Genomic DNA, 26,406 nt, shown 5'->3' with positions numbered 1-26,406 from the left:
TTGAATACTAGAACTTAGTTCCTCTACAGAACGGTGTTTTTGTACCACTTCACCAAGTTAGTTCTTTCACCCTCATTCCCCTTCCAGACTCTGGTAACCACCATTCTACTCTCTACCTCCATAAAATGCACTTTAAAAAAAAAAAAAAAAACTGCAGAAAGACATTATGGTTAGCTGAAAAATTTCAGATTCATTTTGCTTTAAAATGGGGAGAAAAGATAAGGATACCCATTGTCAAAGTTACTTTTAATTGTAGTATTGGAGGTATTTGCCATCATTATAAGGCAAGAAAAATAAATTAGAGGTGGAAGGATTATATAGAGAAGCAAAAATGTACGAATAAGAAAGTTCCCCAAGGTTGTCATGTAAATAATCACTTACAAAATTAATAATGCTGTATTAGTCAGGGGTCTCTCAAGAAACAGAATTAGTAGGATACATTCATTCATTCATTTATTGTAAGAAATAATAAAGGATTTATTAGAAGGAATTGTCTTATGCGATTATGGAGGCTGGCAAATCCAAATCTGTCCAAGTCTGAGTCAATATCCCAGTTTAAGTGTGAAGTCAGAAAGCTCCTGTAGAACCAGGAAGAGCCAATGACTCATTTCAAAAGCCATCAGGCAGGAGAATTCTACTCGGCGGATGGTCAGCCTTTTCTTCTGGTCAGGCCTTCAACAGATTGGATGAGGCCCATCCACATTATAGAGGGCAATCTGCTTGCATCAGTCTACAATTTAAATGTTAAGCTCATCCAAAAAACAGCCTCACAGAAACACCTAGAATAATGTGTGACCAAATACCTAGGCACCCCATGGCCCAGTCAAGCTGACACATAAATCTAACCAATACAGTGTTCCTCCTCATTAAGGTAAAATATTAAAAACTGTCTCCAGTGAATCATGCCTCTCTGGATCCATCCCTTTGCAATGTGCCTTTGCTCTCCTGCCCACCATCAGGCCCTCAGACATGTGAATGAAGCCATCTGGAAGCCTCTAAGACAGTCCAGTCACCCCACTGATGTCATGTGGAGCACTTCCTGTGGAGCGCTGCCTGAAACTCTGACCCCTGGGTTCGTAAGTAACAAGATGGTTGTATTTATTCGCTGAGTTTAGGGAGTGGTTTATTATGCAGCCATACATAAGTGACATAACTGATACTACTAATACAATAAGTAGTGAGAAAATATGAATTAAGATACATCACAGTAGCACCAGAAATTATTGTGTATCCTGGAATTAACCTAACACAACTGCACAAAATCTTTATGAGGAAAAATATAAAACTCCTTTAAAGGGTGTTTTAAAAGACTCAGATAATGAAAGACATGCCTTTTTTCTTTTTCTTTTTCTTTTTTTTCTGTGACAGGGTCTCACTCTGTCACCCAAGCTGGAGTGCAGTGGCATAGTCTTAGCTTACTGCAACCTCCGCCTCTCAGGGTCAAGCAATCCTCCCACCTCAGCCTTCCAAGTAGCCAGGACTACAGGTTCACACCACCACACTTGGCTAATTTTTGTATTTTTGGTAGAGATGGGGTTTTACCATGTGGCCCAGGCTGCCTTGAGCTTCTGAGCTACAGCAATCTGCCCACCTCAGCCTCCCAAAGTGCCGGGCTTACAGGCATGAGCCACTGTGCCTGGCTTTATTGAAGTGTACCTGATCTACAATTGATAGTACATTTTAAAGTGAACAATTTAGGTTTTGACATATGTATACACCTGTGCAATCACCACCCCTAAAAATGGTGAACATATATCCATGGTGAACATATATCCATCATTCCCAAAACTTTTCTCATGTCTTTTTGCAACCCTTTCCTCTCACCTCTCCCTGAACCCTTTCCCATTCCCAAGCAGCCACTAACCATTTTTTGTCACTATAGATTAATTTTCATTACTAGAATTTTATATAAATAGAATTATCCAGCAATTTTATTGTCTGGCTTCTTTAACTCAGCATAATTATTTTGAGGTTCATCCCTGGGGTTGTGTGTATCAGTAATGTATTCCTCTTTATTGCCAAGTAGTGTTATTCCATGGTTTGTATGTACCATAATTTGTTTATTCATTCACCCATTGATGCACATTTAGGTTGTCTCCAGTTTTGAACTAATACAAATAAAGCTGACATGAATATTCATATTCAAGTCTTTATATTGACTTATACTTTCATATCTCTTGGATAAATACTTAGGAGTGGAATGGCTGGGTCTTTCAGGAGGTATTCCGGAAGAAGGGATTGTTAACACAGGAGAAGACAGCTCCATGCATGTTATTTCCCCCGAAGATCTCCCAGTGGGACAAGACGTGGAGGTGGAAGACAGTGATATTAGTGATATTGATGATCCTGATGATTTGTAGGCCCAGGCTAATGTGTGTGTTTGTGTCTTAGTTTGGGACAAAAAAGTTTAAAAAGTAAAAAAAAAAAACTTTTTAATAGAAAAATGCTTATAGAATAAGGATATGAAGAAAAAATTGTTCTGTGCAGCTATACAATGTGTGTTATACATTAAGTGTTATTAAAGAGTCAGAAGTTTTAAAATATCAAAAATTTTATGAAGTTAAAAAGTTACAATAAGCTAAGGTTAATTTATTATTGAAGAAAGAAAAATATTTTAAAATAAATTTAGTGTAGCCTAAGTGTACAGTGTTTACAAAGTAAACAGTAGTTACAGTAATGTCCTAGGCCTTCACAGTGACTCACCCTCACTCACTGACTCACTCAGAGCAACTTCCGGTCCTGCAAGCTCCATTAACGGTAAATGCCCTATCCAGGTGTACCATTTTCTGTTTTATACATATTTTTACTATGCCACCTCTATGTTTAGATGCACAAATACTTCCCGTTGTGTTACAATTGCCCAAAATATTCAGGACAGTAACATGCTGTACAAGTTTGTAGCCTATCCAATAGGCTATCCCACATATCCTAGGTGTATAGTAGGTTATACCATCTAGGTTTGTATAGTACACTCTACGATGTCTGCACAATGATAGAATCATCTGACAATACATTTCTCAGAACATATCTCTGTTGCTAAGTGGCACATGACTGCACTTATTTGCCATCTACATGCCTTCTTTGGTGAAATATCTATTCAAATATTTTGCCCATCTAAAAAAGTTGAGTTGCTTCTTATTATTGAGTTTTGAGAGTGCTGAGTATATTCTGGATACAAGTCCTTTATTAAGTATATGATTTGCAAATATTTACTTCAGTCTCTGGGCTGTCTTTTTATTGTCTTACCAAGATGTTTCAAAGAGCAGAGATTCTTAATTTTGCTAAAGTCCAGTTTATCAATTTCTCCTTTTATGGATTATGCTTTTGGTGTAGCTAAGAAATCATTGCCTAATACAAGGTCACAAAGATTTTCTTCTAGAAATGTTCATGTTTTAGGTTTTACCTTTAGGTCTGTGATACATCTGAATTAATTTTTGAATATTTTATGAGATAAGAATCAAAATCTATTGTTTTGCATATGGATATCCAGTTATTCTAGTACCGTTTATTTAAAAGACTGTCCTTTCTCCACTGAGTTGTCTTTGCACTTTTAATAAAAACCAGTTGTCCATGTAAGTGCAGGTCTATTTCTGGACTCTGTTTGAGTCCATTGATCTATTTTTTTCATGTCAATGTTCTCAGCTTCCACCTTAAGATTCTTAAACAAAAAAGAAGAGCAAATTAAATCCAAAGTAATCAGAAGAAAGGAAATAGCAAAGATTAGAGTGGAAATCAACACACTAGAAAACAGAAAAATAATAGAAAAAAATTCAGTGGAACAAAAAGCTCTTTCTTTGAGAAGATCAATAAGATTGAAAACTTCTAGCCACACTAATCAGGAAAGAAAGGGAGGATAAAAATTAGCAATATCAGGAATGAGACAGCCAACATCCCCACGGGCTCTCAGATATTAGAAGATGATAAGGGAATTTTATGAACAATTTTATGACAATTTTTTTTGAGATAGGATCTCACTCTGTCACCCAAGCATATAATGCAGTGGCATGATCAGAGCTCACTGCAGCCTCAAACTCCTAGACTCAAGCGATCCTCCTACCCCAGACCCCTGAGTAGCTGGGACTACAGGCATGTACGACAACAACCAGCTAATTTAAAAAATTGTTTTTGTAGAGACAGGGTCTTGCAATGTTGCTCAGGCTGGTCTCAAACTCCAAACCTCAGGCAATCTCCCATCAGCCCCTCAGTGGGCTGGGATTACAGATGTGAGCCACCACGCCTGGCCTTAGGGAAACTTATATGACAACTTAGATGAAAAGGACAAATTTTTTGAAAGACAAACTACCAAAACTCATTCAACAAGAAATAGATGGCCAGGCATGGTGGCTCATGCCTGTAAAATGGTACACCTGTATACGGCATTTACTGTTAATGGAGCTTGCAGGACTGGAAGTAATCCCAGTACTCTGGGAGGCCAAGGCAAGTGGATCACCTGAGGTCAGGAATTCGAGACCAGCCTGACCAATATGGTGAAACCCTGTCTCTACTAAAAATAAAAAAAAATTAGTTGGGCATGGTGGCGGGTGCCCGTAATCCCAGATACTTGAACGGCTGAGGCAGGAGAATTGCTTGAACCTGGGAGGTGGAGGTTGCGGTGAGCAGAGATCGTGCCACTGCAGTCCAGCCTGGGAGACAGAGCAAAACTCTGTCTCAAAAAAAAAAAAAAAAAAAAAAGGAAAAGAAAAAAATAGATAATCTGAGTAGTCTTGTATCTATTAAAGAAATAGACAATTGGCCAGGCGCGGTGGCTCACGCCTGTAATCCCAGCACTTTGGGAGGCCGAGGTGGGCGGATCACGAGGTCAGGAGATCGAGACCATCCTGGTTAACACAGTGAAACCCCGTCTCTACTAAAAATACAAAAAATTAGCCGGGCGAGGTAGCGGGCGCCTGTAGTCCCAGCTACTCAGGAGGCTGAGGCAGGAGAATGGTGTGAACCCTGGGGGGCGGAGCCTGCAGTGAGCCGAGATTGTGCCACTGCACTCCAGCCTGGGCGACAGCAAGATTCCGTCTCAAAAAAAAAAAAAAAAGAAAAAAGAAATAGAATCTGAAGTTCAAAATCCTTCCCACAGAGAAAACTTCAGGCCCAGGTAGCTTCTCTGGTGAATTCCATCACATTTAAGGAATAACTAATACCAATTCTGCACAAACTCTTTCAGAAAATTGAAGAGGAGTTAACACTCCCCAACTCATTCTATGAGGCCAACATTATACTGTTATTAAATTCAGACAAAGACTTTGCAAGGAAAAAGAAAAGAAAGAAACAATCCCAAACCAAAAAGTTACAGACCAATACCCCTCATGACAAATATCTCTCTTAAAATGTTAGCAACATGTTCATGGATAAGATGACCTTAACAATTCTAAGATATTAATTCGCTCCCAAATTCATCTATAAATTTATGCAAGATGATTCAAAATTCCAACAGGACTTTTTCAAGTAAAAATTTTAATGAAGTATATACATACAGAAAGCTACACCAATTAAGTACACAGCACAATAGATTTTTGCAAAATGAATAACTCTATATAAACATGATCCAGATTAAAAAAAAAAAAAAACTAAAGTATTATCTGCACCCCCACCCTGGAAACTAGAGAATAGCCTTGCCTATTTTGAACTCTATATAAACGGAGCATGGGCTGGGTTCCGTGGCTCACACCTGTAATCCCAACACTTTAGGAAGCCTAGATGGGCAGATCGTTTGAGCCCAGGAATTCAAGACTAGCCTGGGCAACATGGTGAAAGCCCATCTCTACAAAAAATACAAAAAAATTAGCTGGGTGTGGTGGCACATACCTGTAGTCCCAGCTACTCAGGAGGCTGAGGCAGGCAGATCTATCGAGCCCAGGAAGTCAAGGCTATAATGAGCTATGATTGTGCCACTGCACTCCAGTCTGGGCAACAGAGTGAAACCTTGTCAAAAAAAAAAAAAAAAAAAAGGAATATGGATGGTGTATAAAAGGAAAGTACGTAATTGAATAAAGCAAGAACAGTTCCTTGGTGATGATAACGTACCATGAATTGAGGGGTATGATAAATTCAACCCTCTCCACCTGAGAGATCTCTAAAAACCTACAAAACAAACTAGCATAAAACCTGGTGAGCCTACCTTATCAAGTCGAGACATATCTGAATTCCAGTGGTAGACACAATTTAGGTTCTTCCTGCTTCCATCTCTCCACCCCAACGAGCTCCAAATAGAATGAAGTTCTTTTGGGATTAATAACATCCTAGACTGGGTGGGTGTTAGGCGCTCCTCATTCTTGTAGTTGGGCTCTTCTCATCGCTCAGTTTCTTCATCTGCTAAATGGGTTTACTTGTCCTATCTAATTCACAAGCATTTGAGGAGGAAGATCAAAATAGGGTAAGATATCTGAAAACAATTTGTGAACTGTAAAGTATTATTAAAATAAAAGCCATCATAATTATTATTTTAAAAGTTTCCCATGGCACACATTTACCTATGTAACAAACTTGCACATCCTGCACATGTACCCCTGAACTTAAAATAAAAGTCAAAGGAAAAAAAAAGTTTCAAGCAATTCCAGCCTGGATTAAAAAACAAAAAAAACAGAAAAACTTTATTTTATAATGTGAAATATTTTAGGACAATATAAGTATTTTGATTTCTGGGGGGAAATAGGTCCCCAAATTGAACTCTTAAGTGCCATGGTTTGTGTATATTGCTTATTTCTTTATGTGTTGAACTTCAGATTACGTGTAATAAACAGTCTGTGGTGCAATGCAATTGATTTTCCTGCATTGAAAGTTGAATTAAATGTGCATTACTCTGGGGCTGGTCACCATGGGGGAAGCTTAAAAGGTCTGATGGAAAATAAAGGAAGACCATTAAGGCTTGCTAGGCCCCATCTCCCTTGGTTACAAACATGAACACTAGTAGCATCAAATTCATCTCCTTTCAGCTCTGTAATCCAAGAGGGAACAGAGTTCCTCTCTTCCAGCTTCAGGGAAACACTTCAGGGAGAGGCTGATTGGCCTAGCCCGGGTCTCATTCCAAGAAGTGTGTCCAGTGGATGAGGCCAGTTATCAAAAGGGGTGGGGGAAGGATGCTGAGCAGATTAAACAGTAACATCCACCTCCTACATTTTCTGAAATGTTGATACATTCACTCAAGTTGGGGAGTTTCTCCTGCTTCTCCAGGGTGGTCGTCTTTGATTTGCAGCGTCTTTTCCTACGTTTCTCACGTGGGAGGAAGCCCCGTGGGATGGATCTGCTGCCTGGTTCAGCGAGAAGGCTTTGCGGTGCAAGCCTCCTGCGTGCTGGGTCGGCCCGCCCCCAGCTATCGAAGACAGAAGAGGAGAAAGGCTCTGTCAGGGTTCTCCCAGCACTAATTCCAGAAGAATTGAATAGTAGCCTTTACAGTGTCTCTGTTAGGTTTCCGTTTGCTACGGTAACAGAAATAAAGAGGATTTATTGGCTCCCATTGCTTAAAAGGTCGGTCGCTGGTGGGGGTGGGGGATGGGATGTGGGGCAATCAGGGCTCCCGCTCTGGTTCTTGGGACTCTCCAGGCTCATCTTTCCCCTGTGCTGGCAGCAAGGTGGCTGCCACAATTCTAGGCCTCACCTGACAACATGCCCAGGAAGACAGCCTCTTCCGGCAGCGATCTCTTCAGCACCAGGGTGTAATGTCCCAGAAGCTGCCAGCAGACTTCTCCTCACATCTCAGTGACTCCAACCCCTTTGTGAACCCATCCCTGTGTCCAGGGAGACATCATGCGTGAATCCGCTCAGGCCTGGATTCCTGAAACAATCAATGGTTAGGGATAGAAATCCACTTAGGCCAATTGGACCAATCCCTGGTGCTGGCAATGAGGTCAGTCTTGAAGCACATGGGTTACGTGAGGGAAGGCGGGAATCTGAATGAAAGCTGGGATACTGTAGGGCAGAAGGAAATGGATGCTGGGTAGGAAACACCTTAACGAGCATCCTCTGCCTCCTTTCCGTGTCTCATCCAAGTCCCTGCCATCCCAAACTCCGTTGGAAATTCCCCCATGAGAATCCGGGAGGGGAGATAAACTAGATGTTCACGCTCACCTTGCCATTTTATGCCCAAACCCTTACAGACCACCTAATTCAGGCCCCTCATCTTACAGATAATGAGGCTCAGAGAGGAAAATGACTGCCCAAGGTCACGCTGTGGCTACAGTTGGCTGTAAAGTCATTCAAACCTTCCCAGTTCCTTTTCTGAGACCCGTCTGTGATGGGTAATTTTATGTGTTAACTTGGCTAGGCCACGATACCCAGATATTTGATCAAACATTATTTTAGATGTTTCTGTGAAGGTATTTTTTCGATGAGATTAGCATTTAAATCAATAGACTTTGAGTAAAGCAGATGACCTTCCACAACGTAGGTGGGCCTCAACCAACCAGTTGAAGGCCTTAATAGGAAAATGATTACCTGCCCAGAAGAAGAGGGAATCCTGTGAGTGGACTGCCTTTGGGCTCAGCTGCACCTCTTCCGTGGGTCTCCAGCCTGCCTGCTGACCCTGCAGATTTTGGACTTTGCCAGCCTTCACAATGGCATGAGCCAATTTTAAAAAGTAAATCCCTCTCCCCGTGCATATACATCCCATTGGTTCTGTTTCTCCAGAGAACTCTGACTTCCCTAAAGGCTCAACCTATTATTTATCCTGACTTTGGGCCTACACCTATGTTTAAAAAAGTAATATTCTAAAAGAGTGGCTGCTCAGCAATGGGTATAGGATTATTGAATAACTGGTTTTCAGTTAGTGATGAGCTGGTGGAGTGTATAGAGACTAATGCCAGGGTTCTCACAACAGTAGCAATAATGTAACTGAAGAAAAGAGGCTTACCCTGTTGATATTCAACATCAGCAAAGATCCTTTTCTCCCTGCTGTAGCTCTTTCTGCTTGAGACAAAGTGTCCATGTTATCGGGATCTGCTATGCGCCATTAGGCTCCCTTTAGTTGCCCTTTGGGCTGCCCACATCCATTTCCCCTTCGCAATAGCCAAAATTCCCTTTGGGGCATTACCCTTCCCCAATGTGGATGGCTAATTGTGGGCAGTGCTCCCACTAGGGATGCTCAAGGAGCCAGACCTTTTTCTCCTGGCTCCCATCCAGCCCGAGTGTGAGCATGTGACTTCAACCCAGCCAATCATGGACTCTCTCCTGGGACTTTAAATCAAGTGACATGAGAATAAGAGGGTGTATTACTCCGTTCTCATGCTGCTATGAGGAAATACCTGAGACTGAGCAATTTGTAAGGGAAAGAGGTTTAATTGACTCAGTTCTGCAGGGCTGGGAGGCCTCAGGAAACTTACAATCATGGCAGAAGGGGAAGCAAACATGTCTTTCTTCACATGGTGGCAGCAAGAAGCGCAGAGCAAAGACGGGGGAAGCCCCTTATAAAACCATCAAATCCCGTGAGAACTCACTCACTATCACAAGAACAACATGGAGGTAACCACCCCCATGATTCAAGTACCTCCCACGGGGTCCCTGTGGAGATTCAAGATGAAATTTGGGTGGGGACACAGTCGAACCATATCAGAGGAGAAGGTTGGTGCCATGCATTGCAGAAGAGGCAGGAGAGGCATCAACATTTCTACAGGCTCCTCTGGTTATGAGACTATTTATGGACTTTCTGTGAACTCTGTCCAGCTTCTTGGCCTTCCAGTGTGCTCGTGGTTCTGGCCATTTCCAAGCCTATCAGGCTCCTGTCAATTTTGCAAGCCCCTGTGAGTCTTTGCTTTGATTATCCAGAATTGGCATCTAACCAGCAACCAAGTCCCCCAACTGATACAGACCGTTGAGTACTGTCTCCAGCTCTGCTTTAACTTAGTGATGTCATTTCACTTCCCCAAGCCTCAGCTTCCTCATATGTAAAATTAGGGAATGAGCCTAGATCTGTGTTCTGCAAATATGTTTCAGCCACAGGAAATTTCATGCAAACAAATTTTCCTTATAGGAGCAGATAAATCATAAAACTGGTCGACGCAGTGCTGCTCTGGTTAAAGAGAGTCCTGTCCTCTTGGCACTTTCTCAGTAGTGCCCTGCTGTGACTCCTGCAGGGTTCCATAGAGCACGCTGGACTAGACAATCTCTAATACCATAAAGGGACAGGGGTGTACTCTCTCTCCCTCATGGCAATGAAAAATAGTCTGGGTTGATTTAATTGACTCAGGGAGGCATCATATCCACAGTTTCTTATTGACAAAAACTTGTTTCTTCTCTTCTTGAAGGAAATGTGCTTAGCAAATGTCTGTGAAATGTTTAAACACACACACACACACACAACCAATTTAGCTGCCAAGTTTTTTTTCTTTTCTTTTCTTTTCTTTGAGACAGAGTCTCGCTCTGTTGCCTAGGCTGGAGTGCAGTGGTGCGATCTCGGCTCACTGCAATCTCCACCTCCGAGGTTCAAGTGACTCTTCTGCCTCAGCCTCCCGAGTAGCTGGGATTACAGGCACTCACCACCATGCCCGGCTAATTTTTGTATTTTTAGTAGAGACAGAGTTTCACCATGTTGGCCAGGCTGGTCTCAAAGTCCTGACCTCAGGTGATCTGCCCGCCCCAGCTTACCAAAATGCTGGGATTACAGGCATGAGCCACTGCACCCAGACAGCTGCCAAGTTTTAAGAGCACTTTTTATCATGGGGAAGGCACAGCAAAACTACAAAAAGCAAACAACAACAACAAAATCTTGAGTGGGGATGTTTTAAACCATTTAAAGTGTCTCTTTTTAAAATTTTTTATTTTTTAATTAATTAATTTTGAGGCTGTGTATGAGACTGGATAATTTCTGTATTTTTAGTAGAGGTGGGGTTTTGCCATGTTGCCCAGGCTGGTCTCAAACTCCTGGGCTCAAGCGATCCACCTGCCTCAGCCTCCCAAAGTGCTGGGATTACAGGCATGAGCCACTGTGCCTGGCCCAGACACACTTTTTCTCACAAAAAAAGTGCTGACTTATACATTTATCATGGAGAAATACTCAATTCTATATCTCAAAGACCCAATAAAATAATCTAAAATGGACAAGACTCTATTCACAAGTGCCTTAAAGAGACACTTTAGACTAGGCACAATGGCTCACATCTGTAATCCCAGCACTTTGGGAAGCTGAGGTGGGTGGATCGCTTGAGCCCAGGAGTTTGAGACCAACCTGGGCAACATGGTGAAACCCATCTCTACAAAAAATACAAAAAAATAGCCAGGTGTGGTGGTGCCTGTGGTCCCAGCTACTTGGGAGGCTGAGGTGGGAGGACTGCTTGAGTCTGGGAGGTTGAGGCCACAGTGAGCCAAGATCACTCCACTGCACTCCAGCCTGGGCAACAGAGTAAAACCCTGTCTGAAATTTAAAAAAAAAAAAAATCTGCCATAGGCCTGGTGCGGTGGCTCACACACTTATAATCCCAGTGCTTTGGGAGGCTGAGGCAGGAGGCAGCAGGAGGATCACTTGAGATCAGGAGTTCAAGATCAGCTTGAGCAACATAGCAATATTCTGTCTCTACAAGAAATTAAAAGAAAAAAATTAGCTAGACATGGTGGCGTGTGCCTATATATAGTTCCAGCTACCCAGGAGGCTGAGGTGGGAGGATCACTTCGAGGCTGGAGTAAGCTGTTATTGCACCACTGCACTCCAGCTTGGGCAACAGAATGAGACCCAGTATCCAAAAAAAGAAAAAAATCTGGTGTATATTTAATTCCATGAAGAAATCAAACATTATCCCTCCCTTTGGCCTGTAGCACCAGGTACTTTGCTTAGGATTTTCACACACACAATCTCATGTATTCTCAAACAACTTTCTGGAAAAGTATCATTTATGATTCCTGTTTTATTGGTGAGGACACTGAAGCTCAGAGAGATTAAGTCATTTACCTAAGCTCACATAGATAGTAAGCAGCCACTAACTGCATGGCTGCAAAGCTTATGTTCTTTCAAATATAATACTCTACTCCTTTCATTAACACTATGCATTTGGAGATATTAAAGTGTAGAATAATTTGACTACATAGTTCAGTGGTCTTTCAGCTTTCTCTTCTAGATACAGCCTCAATAGGGAGACCCAAAACTCCCAGCTGAAGAAGCATCAGAGACCTCTGGGTGCCTCCCTTGGATTCCATGTGTCTCTGCAGGAACACTGGTAGAGTTAGTTCTTGAAAGGAACAGTCCTCTTAACCCTGGGGAGTCTTATTTCCTATGGCCAGTTGAAGTTTCCTCTAGGAAGGCAAGCTCATTTTAACAAACTACAATCAGGAATAAATATTTACAACTAAAAAAAAGGCTTTTGTGAAAATGAATTCTCCGACTCTCTTCTTTGTTACTCTACAGACATCATCAGTCACTGAAGATAATGACGGAGTTATGGGATTAGGGGATATGGGATACGGGATATAAAGGTAACTATGACCTTGCTCAAATAATTCTAATTTTGACTCTTGGTTACCACTTTGTCCTTGTCAGCTGTTCTTATTTCTAAAAATGATGGTACTCTAAAGATAATCCAAAGAGTATTTATTCATTCCAATGAAGTTAATCAACATTTGCATATGTGGTTTACTGGGCAATAAATCATTTCTAGGTACTGGTCCTGAATATGCCACTTCATAAGTAACTGTGTACTCTTGGGTAGGTCACATAAGCCCATTGAATCTTATTTTCTTCATCTCTGAAATGAGAGATTTAGATGAGGCATTCTGTAAACTTTAAGATTCTTATTTTGCTGGTTACTTTCAAGGACCTGGGAGCTATGCAATCCCAAATGTGTCCAGCAGAGGTCAGGAGATGTCACTAAAAGCTCTGAGGGCTACTTTAATCCCAGTTAGCTTTGTAAATAGTTTTATGATAGTCCCTACTCTCTGTGTTACTTACCTGATTTTTTTAAGGTTGGGCAGGCATTTTTCTTGAAAAATTAAAGTAGGGATACATTGTGTGCTTTAGGCCTCTTTCTCAAATGTAAACCATTTCTCCACTGGCCAATGCCTAGTGAGCAAAGGTAAATTGCCCAACAGAAGGTGATACGTGGGAACAGTTTAACCTTTGGTAAATGTAAGCAAGTATGGATGCTATGGCAAATTCCATTTCGTCAAAACTTTCTCTTTATGACAAAGGATTTCTAAGCTCTAGCTAGTGATCTAATATTTTGAAAAAATTCATGATCACACCACTGCACCAGCCTGCGTGACAGAGCGAGATTCTGTCTCAAAAAAAAGAAAAGAAACATATTTATCCAGCAAAATTATCGTCATAATATGGGTTTCAATCAATATTTCTCTTTTTCTCTCTCTTCTGGGTTTCATCAGAAAAATTATCTGGGAAATATACCATTGCAGAGATAGAGACTCCTAATAAATATTTAAATATTATAAGCATTGGTTTATTTAGGCAGAAACAGGAGGACTGATTTAAATGTGGGTTGAATCCAAAGAATTGGGAATCACAGGAAGACCCTGCAGCAAGGTCAAGCCCGTCACAAAGAGCTGTTTAAAGAAAATGTAGTAGAGACAGTCTGGAAGTTAAAGTTGACTCTGGGTAAGACCCCCATTTAAACCTTGGTCAAGTTATTTGGTAAAGTTTCTTAACTTTCCTGGAGATAAACTCCCCCATTTCCTTATCTATATAGTGAAGACAGTGGTAAAACCTCATAAGATTTGTGTGGGGATTAAATGAGCTAATACACATATATAAAGAGTTTAGGAAAACACTCGCCACACATTAAACGAGCAATAAGTGAGAGCTATTGCTGTCATACATTTTATTAGAGAGGAGTGTTTTTAGAAAAAGCAAATGGGGAACAAAATGACTATGTCTTTCTCTAAATCTCTTTCATGACTATCTCAGACTAGGTTTGATGATTCTGTAGTGTGTTTCAGCCACTGGAGCTGAGAGACCCCGGCCCGGCCACCTGGCCATGCAGACTTGACTGGCACCATCATTCCCAGCTCACAGCAGCAGCAGAGGCAGCTGGATGCCCATTCTTGCCAGCCAATCCTTATCCGACTGCCGCCCGTCAGCCAGAGTCAGAGGCTGCCTTCCCCATGGAGCAGGGACTGTCGGTGGCCTTCCCCCTCTCTCAGCCCCACGTGGAGCCTAGGCTGGTGCTGAGTTGCCTGCTCCCTGCTTGGAGGTCAACTTCCATCCAGTGCTTCATCTTTGGCCTCTGAGGCTTTTCTGTTTTTCAGCATTCAGGCCAGGTGAGGGTGGCTCATGCCTGTAATTTCAGCACTTTGGGAGGCTGAGGCTGGTGGATCACTTGAGCCCAGGAGTTTAAGACCAGCCTGGGAAACATGGCAAAACCCCGTCTCTACAAACAATAAAAAAATTAGCTCAGTGTGGTGGCACACACCTGTAGTCCCAGCTACTTGGGAGGCTGAGATGGGAGGATTTTTGGAGCCCAGGGAGTTCGAGGTTGCAGTGAGCTGAGATCGCACCACTGCACTCCAGCCTGAGCAATAGAGTGAAACTGCCTTAAGAAAGAAAGAAAGAAAGAAGAAAGAAAGAAAGAAAGAAAGAAAGAAAGAAAGAAAGAAAGAAAGAAAGAAAGAAAAGAAAAGAAAAAAAGAAAATTAGCACGTGGTTTACTCATTGTCATTACTTCTTCCCCTGCTCTGGCAGGCTCCTCTAGGACAGGTCTGCACTGATCTCTCCCACCATCGCTAACCCACGGTAGGATGGACTGGGCTCTGAGAAAGCTGGGAACAGTGGGCCAAGCAGGGCAGGGAGGGCCATGTGCTTCCTGCAGGAGAGAGAGTTGGGTCGTGCTGCGCTCTGATGATGAGGGGTGTGAGCTGGGTGGCAGGAGGCATGGGCCAGGTGGGATGGCTCCCTCGAAGGTTGGAGAAGGGTTGGCAGGGGGGCAAATGAACAGAACATTCCAGATCAGCTGTGGCACCCATCGCCCACCCTGGGCTGTCCAGCAGGGCGGGGGCCAGAGTAGGATTGCTACAGCCTGCTCACATCCTTGAGACCCTTCTGAAGACCCAGGCCAGTCGTCGAGGGACCTCCCAATCACTCACGTTCAAAACCAAAGATTAAAAGGGAGATGGCTGTCTCCTTACACCGACCATAGCTCCAAACTTTCTGAAAAAGGCTTAAACTCTTAAGGTTTGTGCTTACTCAAATGGAAAGAAAATGGGAGGAAGTGTCAATTCAAAGAGAAACTTTCTGCTTCCTTCTAAAGATGACTGCAGCCTAATTCTGGCTCTGATACTGTCTTGCTCAGATCCAGCCAAGCTCCTGGCTCCTCCAGGCCTTGCTTTTGGTGCCTGTAAGGCAGCTCTGGAGTAATGGGGGCAAGCCCCACCTGTGAGGAGTGGGGGAAGGCGTGAGTGTGATTTGTGATTGCTGATACTTGATGCCCACATACCTCACTCTCAACATGTGTTACTATCAATGTAATTTAAGATATTTTTATAAAACCAAAAAAAAAAAAATCTAGTGTCTTACCTTGTTGGAAATCCCCTTTGGGAAAGTGCTAACTATTGAACATGTATCCATTGCATTTATAATTATCCTGATAATAACTGCCATTTATTTAGAAAAAGTATATAGAAAGCCATGGTGCAGTAACACCATTCTTCCCATTTTACAGACAGGGATGCTGAGCCTTAGGGAGATGAAGCAATCTGCCTAAATGCAGGCCGCTAGGCATGCATGAGCTCAGAGCTGGCACTCTTAAACCCTTCTGCGTGTCTCCATGCACAGTGAGTTCCTGCTCGGCCCACCCTCAGGGCTCTGCGGACAGGCCTGCCTCAGGCCCTTTGCAGGTGCTGCTTTCTCCCCCTGGGATTCCTCTCCCCTCCCTCCCGCCCCCTGCCCTTCCTTCAGACTTCTGCCCCATGCCCGCTATTACTGAGCCTCTCCCTCCCACATGAACGGGTCCACCTCTTCGCCCTTTCCCTTTCTTGTTTGTCTTCCTTCCTTCCTCGTTTGATCATTCTCTGTCTGCTTCCCCCACTAGAATAAAGACCTGTGGGGTCTTTGTTTTGTGCATGGCTGTATCTTTAGCATCTAGGAGAAGGTGCTCCCTCACTATTAATTCAACAAACCAGTGAATGAATGAGTGGCCGCCAGGATTAGCGGGGCTGGTGGGCAGAGCAGAAGCAGTGTGGATGCCGAGATTTGAGGGAAAGCTCCCTCCAAGCCCTCAGGACTCACTGTAGAGTTAACTGTGCCACAGGGCCCAGCTCTGGCAGAGCACAGTTCAACAGCCAGGAATGAGCCCAGCTCCCCTCCCCACTTCCCCCTTCATCAGAAGACTGAGCAGCTTTTTCCCTCTGCCAGGCTTCCAGCAATACCTCCCCTTGGGGTCTTTTCTGCTTATTCTCCCTTCGGAGGTACTGTGGGAGTCCAGGGATTGGGGTGGGGGGCAAGTGTGAGAGTCTCTGGGGAAGGGAGACTGTAAACACTTCCATTTTAGCACTGAAATCCCTGAAGTCTCTTCCCTCTGGCTGGTTGGTTCAGCCAGAATAAACTTTCTTTTGGGGTGAGCAGCTTGGCTGGCTTTTCAAGACTCAGTTCAGACATCTTTGCCGCCCGTCTTCCAGGTTAGTGCCCTCTTTGCTGTCCTCAGGATGGTCTCAGCCCTCTCTCTGCTTCTCACAGCAGCGTTGCCTCTGTCTGCTTCGCAGAGAACACTCACGGTCTGGGGTCGTGCCTTTCTTCCACTGGGCCACAGGCCCAGAATGGCAGGGGCTCAAATCAATGTTTGTTGAGTAAATGAAGTGGGATGGGGAGGCGACCGATGTTACCATCTGAGAGCCAGCACTGTGCATCATCAATGTTTGCATGCCTTCTCCAGCTACAAGTGCCAGGGTCAGCCGCGAATCCAGAGGGGACCACATTTTATGTAGGCCATAGGACTGACTCAAGACAAATAATGCTTTGCCCTGCAAAATCAGTGCTGTTGGGCCAGGAGTGGTGGCTCACACCTGTAATCCCAACACTTTTGGAGGACGAGATGGGTGGAACACCTGAGGTCAGGAGTCAGAGACCAGCCTGGCCAACATGGTGAAGCTCCATCTCTACTAAAAATAAAAAAAAAAATTAGCTGGGCGTGGTGGTGTGTGCCTGTAATCCCAGCTACTAATAGGGGCTGAGGCAGGAGAATTGCTTGAACCTGGGAGGCAGAGGTTGCAGTGAGCCAAGATCGCACCACTGCACTCCAGCCTGGGCAACGAGACCCCGTCTCAGAAAAAAAGGAAAAAAAAGAAAAGAAAAACCAGTGTTGCTGGTAGCAGGCTGCCCCACGGTTAGTCCCTATCCAGCTCAGAGAATGAAGACACCAGCATCAGGGGCATCTCCCTCACTCCTCCCTTCCCTCAAGCTCCAACAGCTTCTTGCATGCATCCTCCCACTGACTGCAGAGTGGAGGCTGGGGAGTGGGGGCAGTTCTCATTTACAGGGGGAAAGAAATCCTGGGTGGGGGTGAGAAAGGGGAAGAGCAGTAGGGGAAGCCCTGAGGGTTGGGTGAGCACCCCTGGAAGCCCAGAAACCTCGTGACCTTCCATTCTGACTCATCTGTCTTCTAATTCTTTCTAGCTTCTTGGCAAGGACAGAGGACCCTGCTGAGAGGGCTTCAGGAATGGCCAAAGACTGAGATGGTGCAGCCTTAGCCACGCCCAGAAAGAACTTGGATAAGTCTGTCTTGCTGTTTTTCCAGTTTTTGTTTGCACCTCACAGGAAGAACTGGTCCGCCTTCATTCCTAGCCCCACCAAACTGACAGGTTAGACTGACTCAGGGACCATCCCCTTTGTCAGGCAGTTCCCTCACTTGCTGGACTGACTGTGGTTCTGCAGTGTGGTTGGGGCCCCTGCATAACACTTTAGCCAACAACTACATTAGAGAACTCTTTGTCTAGACTAAAGCCACATTTCCCAAAGTCGTCAGATTAAAGACATCACCTGGAAGTTCTGATTGGGTCGGTCTGGGGATGCCCTGGAATCGACTTCTGAAGCGCGCCAGATGATTTATAAAATAGCTCAGTAAAAACCAAGCTCAGCCGGGCACAGTGGCTCACGCCTGTAATCCCAGCACTTTCAGGGGCCAAGGTGGCTGGGTCACTTAGGCCCAGGAGTTCAAGACCAGCCTGACCAACATGGTGAAACCCCGTCTCTACTAAAAATACAAAAATTAGCCAGACGTGGTGGCACATGCCTGTAATCCCAGCTACTCAGGAGGCTGAGGCAGGAGAATCAGTTGAACCTGTGAGGCAGAGGTTGCAGTGAACTGAGACCGTGCCATTGCACTCCAGCCTGGGCAACAAGAGCAAAATTCTATATAAATAAATAAATAAATAAATAAATAAATAAATAAATAAATATAAATAAATAAATACCAACCTCATAGAAAGTGATAGAAAATGTGAAAAAAACAAACAAACCTCATTAGCGCCTGGCCCCTTCCCACCTGTCAAGCCTAATTCCCTGCACATGCGCCCTGAGCTTCCTCCTGCAGTTCGCTCTGCCTGGAAGGTCCTTTCCCTCCTTTGCCTGTCTGGGGAGCTCTGAGTCTGAGTTTTTAGCCTGGGAAGGCTTTCTCCATTACACTCTTGAGGCCTCTCACAGAGTTAGGAGAGTCCTCTGCTCCCATAGCTCTGTGGGTATTTCCCATCTGGAGCCTGCAGCAAGCTGGAATGAGAGGTAGTAGTAAGAAACCAGCCCTCTTTATGAGTAAACGCGTATTTGGTAACTGATACAGCTGAAGAGCTGGTCAAGTCTTGCTTTCCTCGGAACAATGCTGCTGATTTGTACAGTTGATCACTCACCAGCCCCAGATTATTTCAATGGCTCCACATTATGCCTGGGATTGAGTCCAAGATTCAAGTGCCTAGCATGCTGCAAGAGCCCTAAATGACCTATGGGTTCCTCCAGCCTCATCTCCACCCATCCCACCCCTACCCTCCTTGCATTTCCTCACAAGGGCCACACTCTCGCACCTCCCACCTTCATTCATGATGTTCCCCCTGCTTGGAATACTTTCTTCTCATGTCCTACCCTGCCTCATCTGACTCCTACTCATCTGTCAGAAGTCACCTGCTCTGGGAAGCCTTCCCAGGTTAATGAGAGGTGAGTCAACTTCCCCCAGCAAGATGGAGAAATCAGGATGCCCCTAAATAGGGGGTTGGATAAATCCAGGATTCTACCTCCACAAAATGAAATAAAAATAAAGATGTGAATTTTCTTATTTCTGTATTAGGCAGTTTTTAAAATACTGTTGTGTTCATGGCAATATATTCAAGAATGTAAAGTGAAGAGTAAGTCCCTCCTGCTGGTTTCAGTCTTCCCTGAGGCACTCACTGTTGTCAGTTTCTTGGGTGGGTCTTACAGACATGTTCTACCCCTAAACGGGTATACACGTATGTCAAGGTGGGAGAGGGGTAAAGATGGGGGATACAAAATGTATTTAAGTCATGGCCCCTGCACCTGAGAAACTCACAACTTCTTGGGAAGGTTAAGTCAGCCCTACTCCATGAGTTAGAGTATTAAATGGCATGTGGGAACCTGAATGAGGTCACTCACTCAAGGCCACTCACAGCCACTCAGAGCCAGGATTCAAGCCCCGAAGAGATTGAATGGGCTTGTTCTATAAACCACCCACCTGCCATAAGTAAAAGGGACACCTTTCATAAGTGGTATCAAGACAGAATTCCTAACCCCCAGTCCCCAGGTATAGTTCGAATGCACATTATTGTAATCCCTCTATTGCAAAGTCCTGGTTCTTGGACTTTTAAAGCTGGGACATAGCTGAGTCTGGGGCTGGAAACCAGGACTGGCAGGTGCAATAAAAGTAATAGTCCATCAAGCTTTGTTGCTTGAACTATGGTTACCATAAGTAATTACAGGAAAAACAAACAAAAACACTCCATGAAGCTGAAGTAGTAAAATGAGACTCCAGCTTCGAGAACAGACACGGTATTAAAATTGGGGCATCTTTGGGTCTGGCATCTCCACCCAGGCCATTTGACATGTGAGAAAATCTCGAGAGGTGAAGTGACTTGCCTGAGGTCACTGGGTTGATTTTGACAAAATGAAGACCAATATGCCTGTTTCCTATTCTGAGTTAGTCACTGTCCACAGCACCGCCTTCCCCACCACCAAGGGGAAGAGAGGCTGCAGGACAAGGTGAGCGCGCCCATGTCCTTCCTGAAATGAGGCCTGTGCACTCTTGAAGTATTCTCTGACTTCAAGGGAGAACCAATGGGAACGTCAGGCTTGGAAGACCAAGTCAGGGACTCAATTACGGCCTCACTGTCATTGTTTCTAGCTACAAACTATAAACACCGACTGCCTGAATGGAGAAGAAAATGTATCAGAAGGTAAATAGGCAGCTCACAGAACCACCACAAGACCCTAAAACTAGGTTTAAAGCTGCACAGTCAGGGACAACACCCCCGACGGAACCCAAACCCTATGTGCCGAGAAACCTCGATGTGTCCCCAGCCGGCTCAGCGGCCCCTGCTGTGCCAGGAATTCAGATGTGCTGCACTGCCGACCATCCACAGTGGACATTCTCGGGAGTCCTGGCCTCCCTCAGAACCCCCAGGCTCCCCCAAGGTCTGGCACAGGCCCCTCTGGTTGGCCAGCCCTGGTCACATGCGCTGGCTGTAGTTGCAAAAGGGAGGCTGAGAAAGGGGAAACGGAACATTTCCGTTTCTCTAGTAGAAGGTGAGGACCTCCTCCCGATCAAATCATAAAGTAGGAGTCCCCCAAACATGAGAGAGGAGTTCAAATGCCCAGTGGCTCCAAAAAGAAGATAAATGTCCTCCACCTGTTGGAAGTGGAGCATAAGGAAGATGGATGAGTCCTAGAGGAGGAAGGGAGAGGAGACCCTCCACAGAGCAGGGGCAGTTGAGTCTGTTAAGTGAAATTTGACTTAGTGGTGCAGGAACATGACGCATGAGGCATAACTCCACTATCCCAATAGCACAGGGCTAGGGTTGCCAGATGAAAGTCACATGCTTGGGGAATTGCAACACAGGAAGAGAAATTGAGCAATGAAGAGAAATTGAGAAATGAAGTCTCAGTACATTAAAGAGGAAGGGAAGGCTAATCTCTTCCTACCCTGGTTAAGAAAGAATTTGAATGGAGAAGAGGAGGAAAGGAGGCTGATTTGTATTAAGCACCTACTATTTTTGAGCACCAGGCCCTGAAATGTGGCTGGCATGATCTCCTTTAATATGGAGAAACAAAAACAGTACAATCTTGATAATCTGGGGATTTGGGAAAAGACTCCTTTCCCGTATGTTTCTTCCGTTAGTGTTACAGCCTCCTGGCCTCTCCCCTTCCTGCAAGCCCCTCCTGGAAAGAGGAGGTGATTGTGAGCTGCAGAGGGCAGTGTAAGCCTGGCTCTGCCTGCCTCCTGCTTTCCCTTGGGTGGGGCCTCCCATCGGCAGCTGGCGAGCACAGCTGTCATGCAGCCAGCCCTGAAGTGAGGCCCGCATGTCTGAGTCCTGCCTATGACCAGGCAGGTGGGTCTAATTCTGGGTATGACATTAGGATGTTGGTTGTTGCCTGGTTCATCTAAGCCACACCCTCAATCCGGGCCTTTATCAGCAATGAGGGTGATACTGCAATCCATACCTATTTTACTCCTTTATGTCTCCATAGTTTAGAACTCACACTGAGGAAAAGGGATGCTCCTTACCAATCCCCCTCCTCAAATCTCACCAGTAATTTCTGATAGGATTAGCACAGCATTTGACAAATATTAAAGGATTCAATTTTTAATCATCCTAGGAAGCAGGGCTCTTAACTTGAGATTTGGGGATGGACTTCAGAGCATGGGACATTCATTTATTCATTATTTTTCTTTTCTTTTCTTTTCTTTTTTGAGACAGGGTCTTGCTCTGTTGCCCAGTCTGGAGTGCAGCAATGCAATGACAGCTCACTGCAGTGTTGACCTCTTGGGCTAAATTGATCCTCCCACCTCAGCCTCCTGAGTAGCTGGGACCACAGACATGCCACCACACTCACCCCCTCTACCATAAAGTCTGAGGGAAAATTACTTTCTCTCCAAGACATTCTTGCAGCTGAAAGTGTTACATAACATAGTTGGCCAATGAAGTATAAGCCAAAGAATTCTGGGAGCTTCTGGAAAAATTTTGCTTCCTTGATTGGAGCTGTGATTCTTTTTTTTTTTTTTTTTTTTTGAGACAGAGTTTTGCTCTATTGCCCAGGCTGCAGCGTCAGCTCACTGCAACCTCTGCCTCCCAGGTTCAAAGTATTCTCCCACCTCAGCCTCCCGAGTAGCTGGGATTACAGGTGCCCACCACCATACCCAGCTAATTTTTTGTATTTTTAGTAGAGACAATCTTTCACCATGTTGGCCAGGCTGGTCTCAAACTCCTGACCTCAGGTGATCCACCCACCTCAGCCTCCCAAAGTGCTGGGACCAGCCACTGTTCCTGGCCAATGTCACTAATTTCTTATGTGTCCTTTCAGAGATACTTTATTTGGACACAAGCAATTACAAATACAGTTGGCCCTCTGTATCCACAGCCTCTGTATCTGCAAGTTCTGTGTTCATGGATTCACTCAATTGCAGATCAAAACATATTGAAAAAAAACAACAAAAATAGCAGTACAATAGTAAAAAATAAATACAAATACAAATAAATAATACAAATAAAAATAAAAATAGTAAAAAATAATACAAATAAAAATATCATAAGTAATCTAGAGATGATTTAAAGTATACAGTAGGATGTGCAAATACTATGCCATTTTATATAAGGGACTTGAGCATCTTTAGATACTGGTATCTGCAGGGGTCCTGGAACTATGCCCTGTGAATATGGAGGGATGATGACTGTATATGTATCTTTTGCCTCTTTTTAGACAAATAGTAGGATACTATACACACTGTTCTGCATCTTGCTTTTTTTCACTTAAAAACACATCTTGGTGACAATTCCATATCAGTACTTAAAGCATGCCAAACTCTTTTTAGCATCAGCATACTATTCCACTGTATGACTGGAGCATAATTAATTTAACCAATTCCCTACCATGGGATGTATATGCTATTTGGAATCTTTTTTAAAGGATAGAATCCAGCTCAAGAACTTCTAGCCATGCAAGTGACTCAAAGCTTTAATGCAGACTAACTTTAGGCAAGTTGCTTAACCTCTCTGAGGTTAAGTGTTTCTTATCTTCCTTCCCACCACAATGGCTCCCCAGAGCCCATCACTGCCCTGGGGAAGTGCTTTTATATTTCCAGCCCCACACAGTAGCATCCACCTTCATCTGGGGAGTGGGGGTCGAGGAGGCAGGAATAGGAGGTTTCAACCAGAGGACAGGTCCCCAGTGTCTTAGCCAAGGGAGCCTGGTGGGGGGCTCTCTCTGGCTGCTTCTCACGCCCTTATGTTGTCACCCTCTGAAATATGCTGTTTGCCTTCCCTGACGCTGACCTAGTTGGCAAGGACTGCAGAACAATGTCAGGCCCGGGGCCTGGTGCATCCTGGGGATGTCACCGCGGAGCAAACATGAGTTTGCTGGCTGGGTGTCAACAGGAAGATATATTAAGGGCAAATAGGAGCGAGATCCCTGGCATGGAAACAAGAAGAAGGCTGGCTGCTGGCTCTGTTTGGGAGTTTGTTTATTTATTCTACAAAACAGCTTTATTGATATGTAATTCTCATACCATACAATTCAACCATTTAAAGTGGACAATCTAGTGGTTTTTTAGTATTCACAGAGCTGTGCAACCATCGTCACAAGGAATTTTAGAACATTTTCATCACCCAGAAAAGAAATGCCATGCCCCTTAGGCAGTCACTCTCCCATGCCCGCCCTCTTTTCAGTCCTAGGCAACCACTAATCTACTTTATGACTCTATAGATTTGCCTGTTCTGGACATTTCATACAAATTGAATCATATAATACATGGTTTTTTTTGACTGGCTTTTTTAACTTAAGCATAATGTTTCCAAGGCTTATCCATGTCATAACACCAGTACTCACTTCTTTTCATCACCAAATAATATTCCATTGTATGGATATACCACATTTTTGGCCATTTCGAATAATGCTGCTATGAACATTTCTGTGGACATGTGTTCCATTTCTCTTGGGTATATACCTAGGAGTGGAATTGCTGGTCATATTGTAACTCTGTGTTTACCCTTTGGAGGAACTGCCAGACTATTTTCCAAAGCGGCTGCACCATTTTATATTCCCACCAGCAAGGCAGGAAGGTCCCAGTTTCTCTCATCCTCACCAACACTTGTTGTTCCCCCCCACCCCCCCGCAGTTAATCCTTTTATTTCATTTTTAAATTTTTTTATTTTAGATTGAGGGTACACATGTAGGTTTGTTACAAGGGTATATTGTGTGATGCTGGGGTTAGGATTTCTATGATCCCATCACCCAGGTAGTGAACATAGTACCCAATAGGAAGTTTCTCAGCCCTTGCCCCACCTCCCTCTTTTTGGAGTCCCCAGTGTCTATTGCTCCTATCTTTATGTCTGATCAACATTTGTTATATGTCAATTTGATGTAGCCATCCTAGCAGGTGCAAAATGGTATCTCATTGTGGTTTTGATTCGCATTTCCCTGAAGACTATTGATATTTAGCATCTTCTCATGTGATTATTGGAAATTTGTATATCTTCTTTGGAGAAATGTCTATTTTGGTCCTTTGGTCCTTTGCCCATTTATAATTGGGTATTTGCCTTTTTTATTATTGATTGTAAGAGTTCTTTTTATATTCTAGTGTGGTGTCTTATTTTAATCTTTTTGAAATAAATGTTTTCTCAGTCATACTCATACACTCTAGAGCAGCAGTGTGTTTGAATCCAAAGAACACACACAGGCAAGGCAGGGTGGCTCACGCCTGTAATCCCAGCACTTTGGGAGGCCAAGGTAGGCAGACTACTTGAGGTCACGAGTTTGAGACTAGCCTGGCCAACATGGTGAAACCCTGTCTGTACTAAAAGTACAAAAATTATGGCTGGGCACAGTGGCTCACTGCTGTAATCCCAACACTTTGGGAGGCCAAGGCAGGCGGATCACGAGGTCAGGAGTTTGAGACCAGCGTGACCAACATGGTGAAACCCCATCTCTATTAAAAATACAAAAATTAGCACTTTAGAGAAACTCACGGTTCCAAGATGGCCAAATAGGAACAGCTCTGGTCTGCAGCTCCCAGCACAATCGACACAGAAGACGGGTGATTTCTGCATTTCCAACTGAGGTACCAGGTTCATCTCATTGGGACTGGTTGGACAGTGGGTGCAGCCCATGGAGGGCCAGCCAAAGCAGGGCAGGACATCGCCTCAACGGGGAAGTGCAAGGGGTTGGGGGGATTCCCTTTCCTAGCCAAGGGAAGCCGTGACAGATTGCAGCTGGAAAATCGGGACACTGCCACCCAAATACTGCGCTTTTCCAATGGTCTTAGCAAATGGCACACCAGGAGATTATATCTCACACCTGGCTCAGCAGGTCCCACGCCCGTGGAGACTTGCTCACTGCTAGCACAGCAGTCTGAGATTGAGCTACAGGCGGCAGCCTGGCTAGGGGAAGGGTGTCTCCTATTGCTGAGGCTTGAGTAGGTAAAAAAAAGCAGCTGGTAAGCTCGAACTGGGTGCAGCCCACCACAGCTCAATGAGGCCTGCCTGCCTCTGTAGACTTCACCTCTGGGGGCAGGGGATAGCTGAACAAAAGGCAGCAGAAACTTCTGCAGACTTAAACATCCCTGTCTCACAGCACTGAAGAGAACAGTGGTTCTCCCAGCACAGTATTTGACCTCTGAGAACAGAAAGACTGCCTCCTCAAGTGGATCCCGGACCCCTAAGTAGCCTAACTGGGAGATACCTCCCAGTAGGGGCTGACTGACATCTCAAACAGGTGGGTGCCCCTCTGGGATGAAGCTTCCAGAGGAAGGATCAGGCAGCAATAGTGCTGTTCTGCAATATTTGCTGCTCTGCAGCCTCCACTGGTGATACCCAGGAAAACAGGGTCTGGAGTGGACCTCCAGCAAACTCCAACAGACCAGCAGCTGAGGTACCTGACTGTTAGAAGGAAAACTAACAAACAAAAAGGAATGGCATCAACATCAACAAAAAGGACATCCACACAAAAACCCCATCTGTAGGTCACCATTATCAAAGACCAAAGGTAGATAAAACCACAAATGGGGAGAAACCAGAGCTGAAAATTCTAAAAACCAGAGTGCCTCTTCTCCTCCAAAGGATGGCAGCTCCTCACCAGCAACGGAACAAAGCTGGATGGAGAATGACTTTGATGAGTTGACAGAAGTAGGCTTCAGAAGGTCGATAATAACAAACTTCTCCGAGCTAAAGGAGGATGTTTGAACCCATCGCAAGGAAGCTAAAAACCTTGAAAAAAGATTAGATGAGTGGCTAACTAGAATAAACAGAGTAAAGAAGACCTTAAATGAC

The sequence above is a fragment of the Pan paniscus genome, chromosome 19 (genome assembly GCF_029289425.2).
Source record: "Pan paniscus chromosome 19, NHGRI_mPanPan1-v2.0_pri, whole genome shotgun sequence".
Lineage (NCBI taxonomy): Eukaryota > Metazoa > Chordata > Mammalia > Primates > Hominidae > Pan > Pan paniscus.
Note: the sequence above shows the minus strand (reverse complement) of the source record.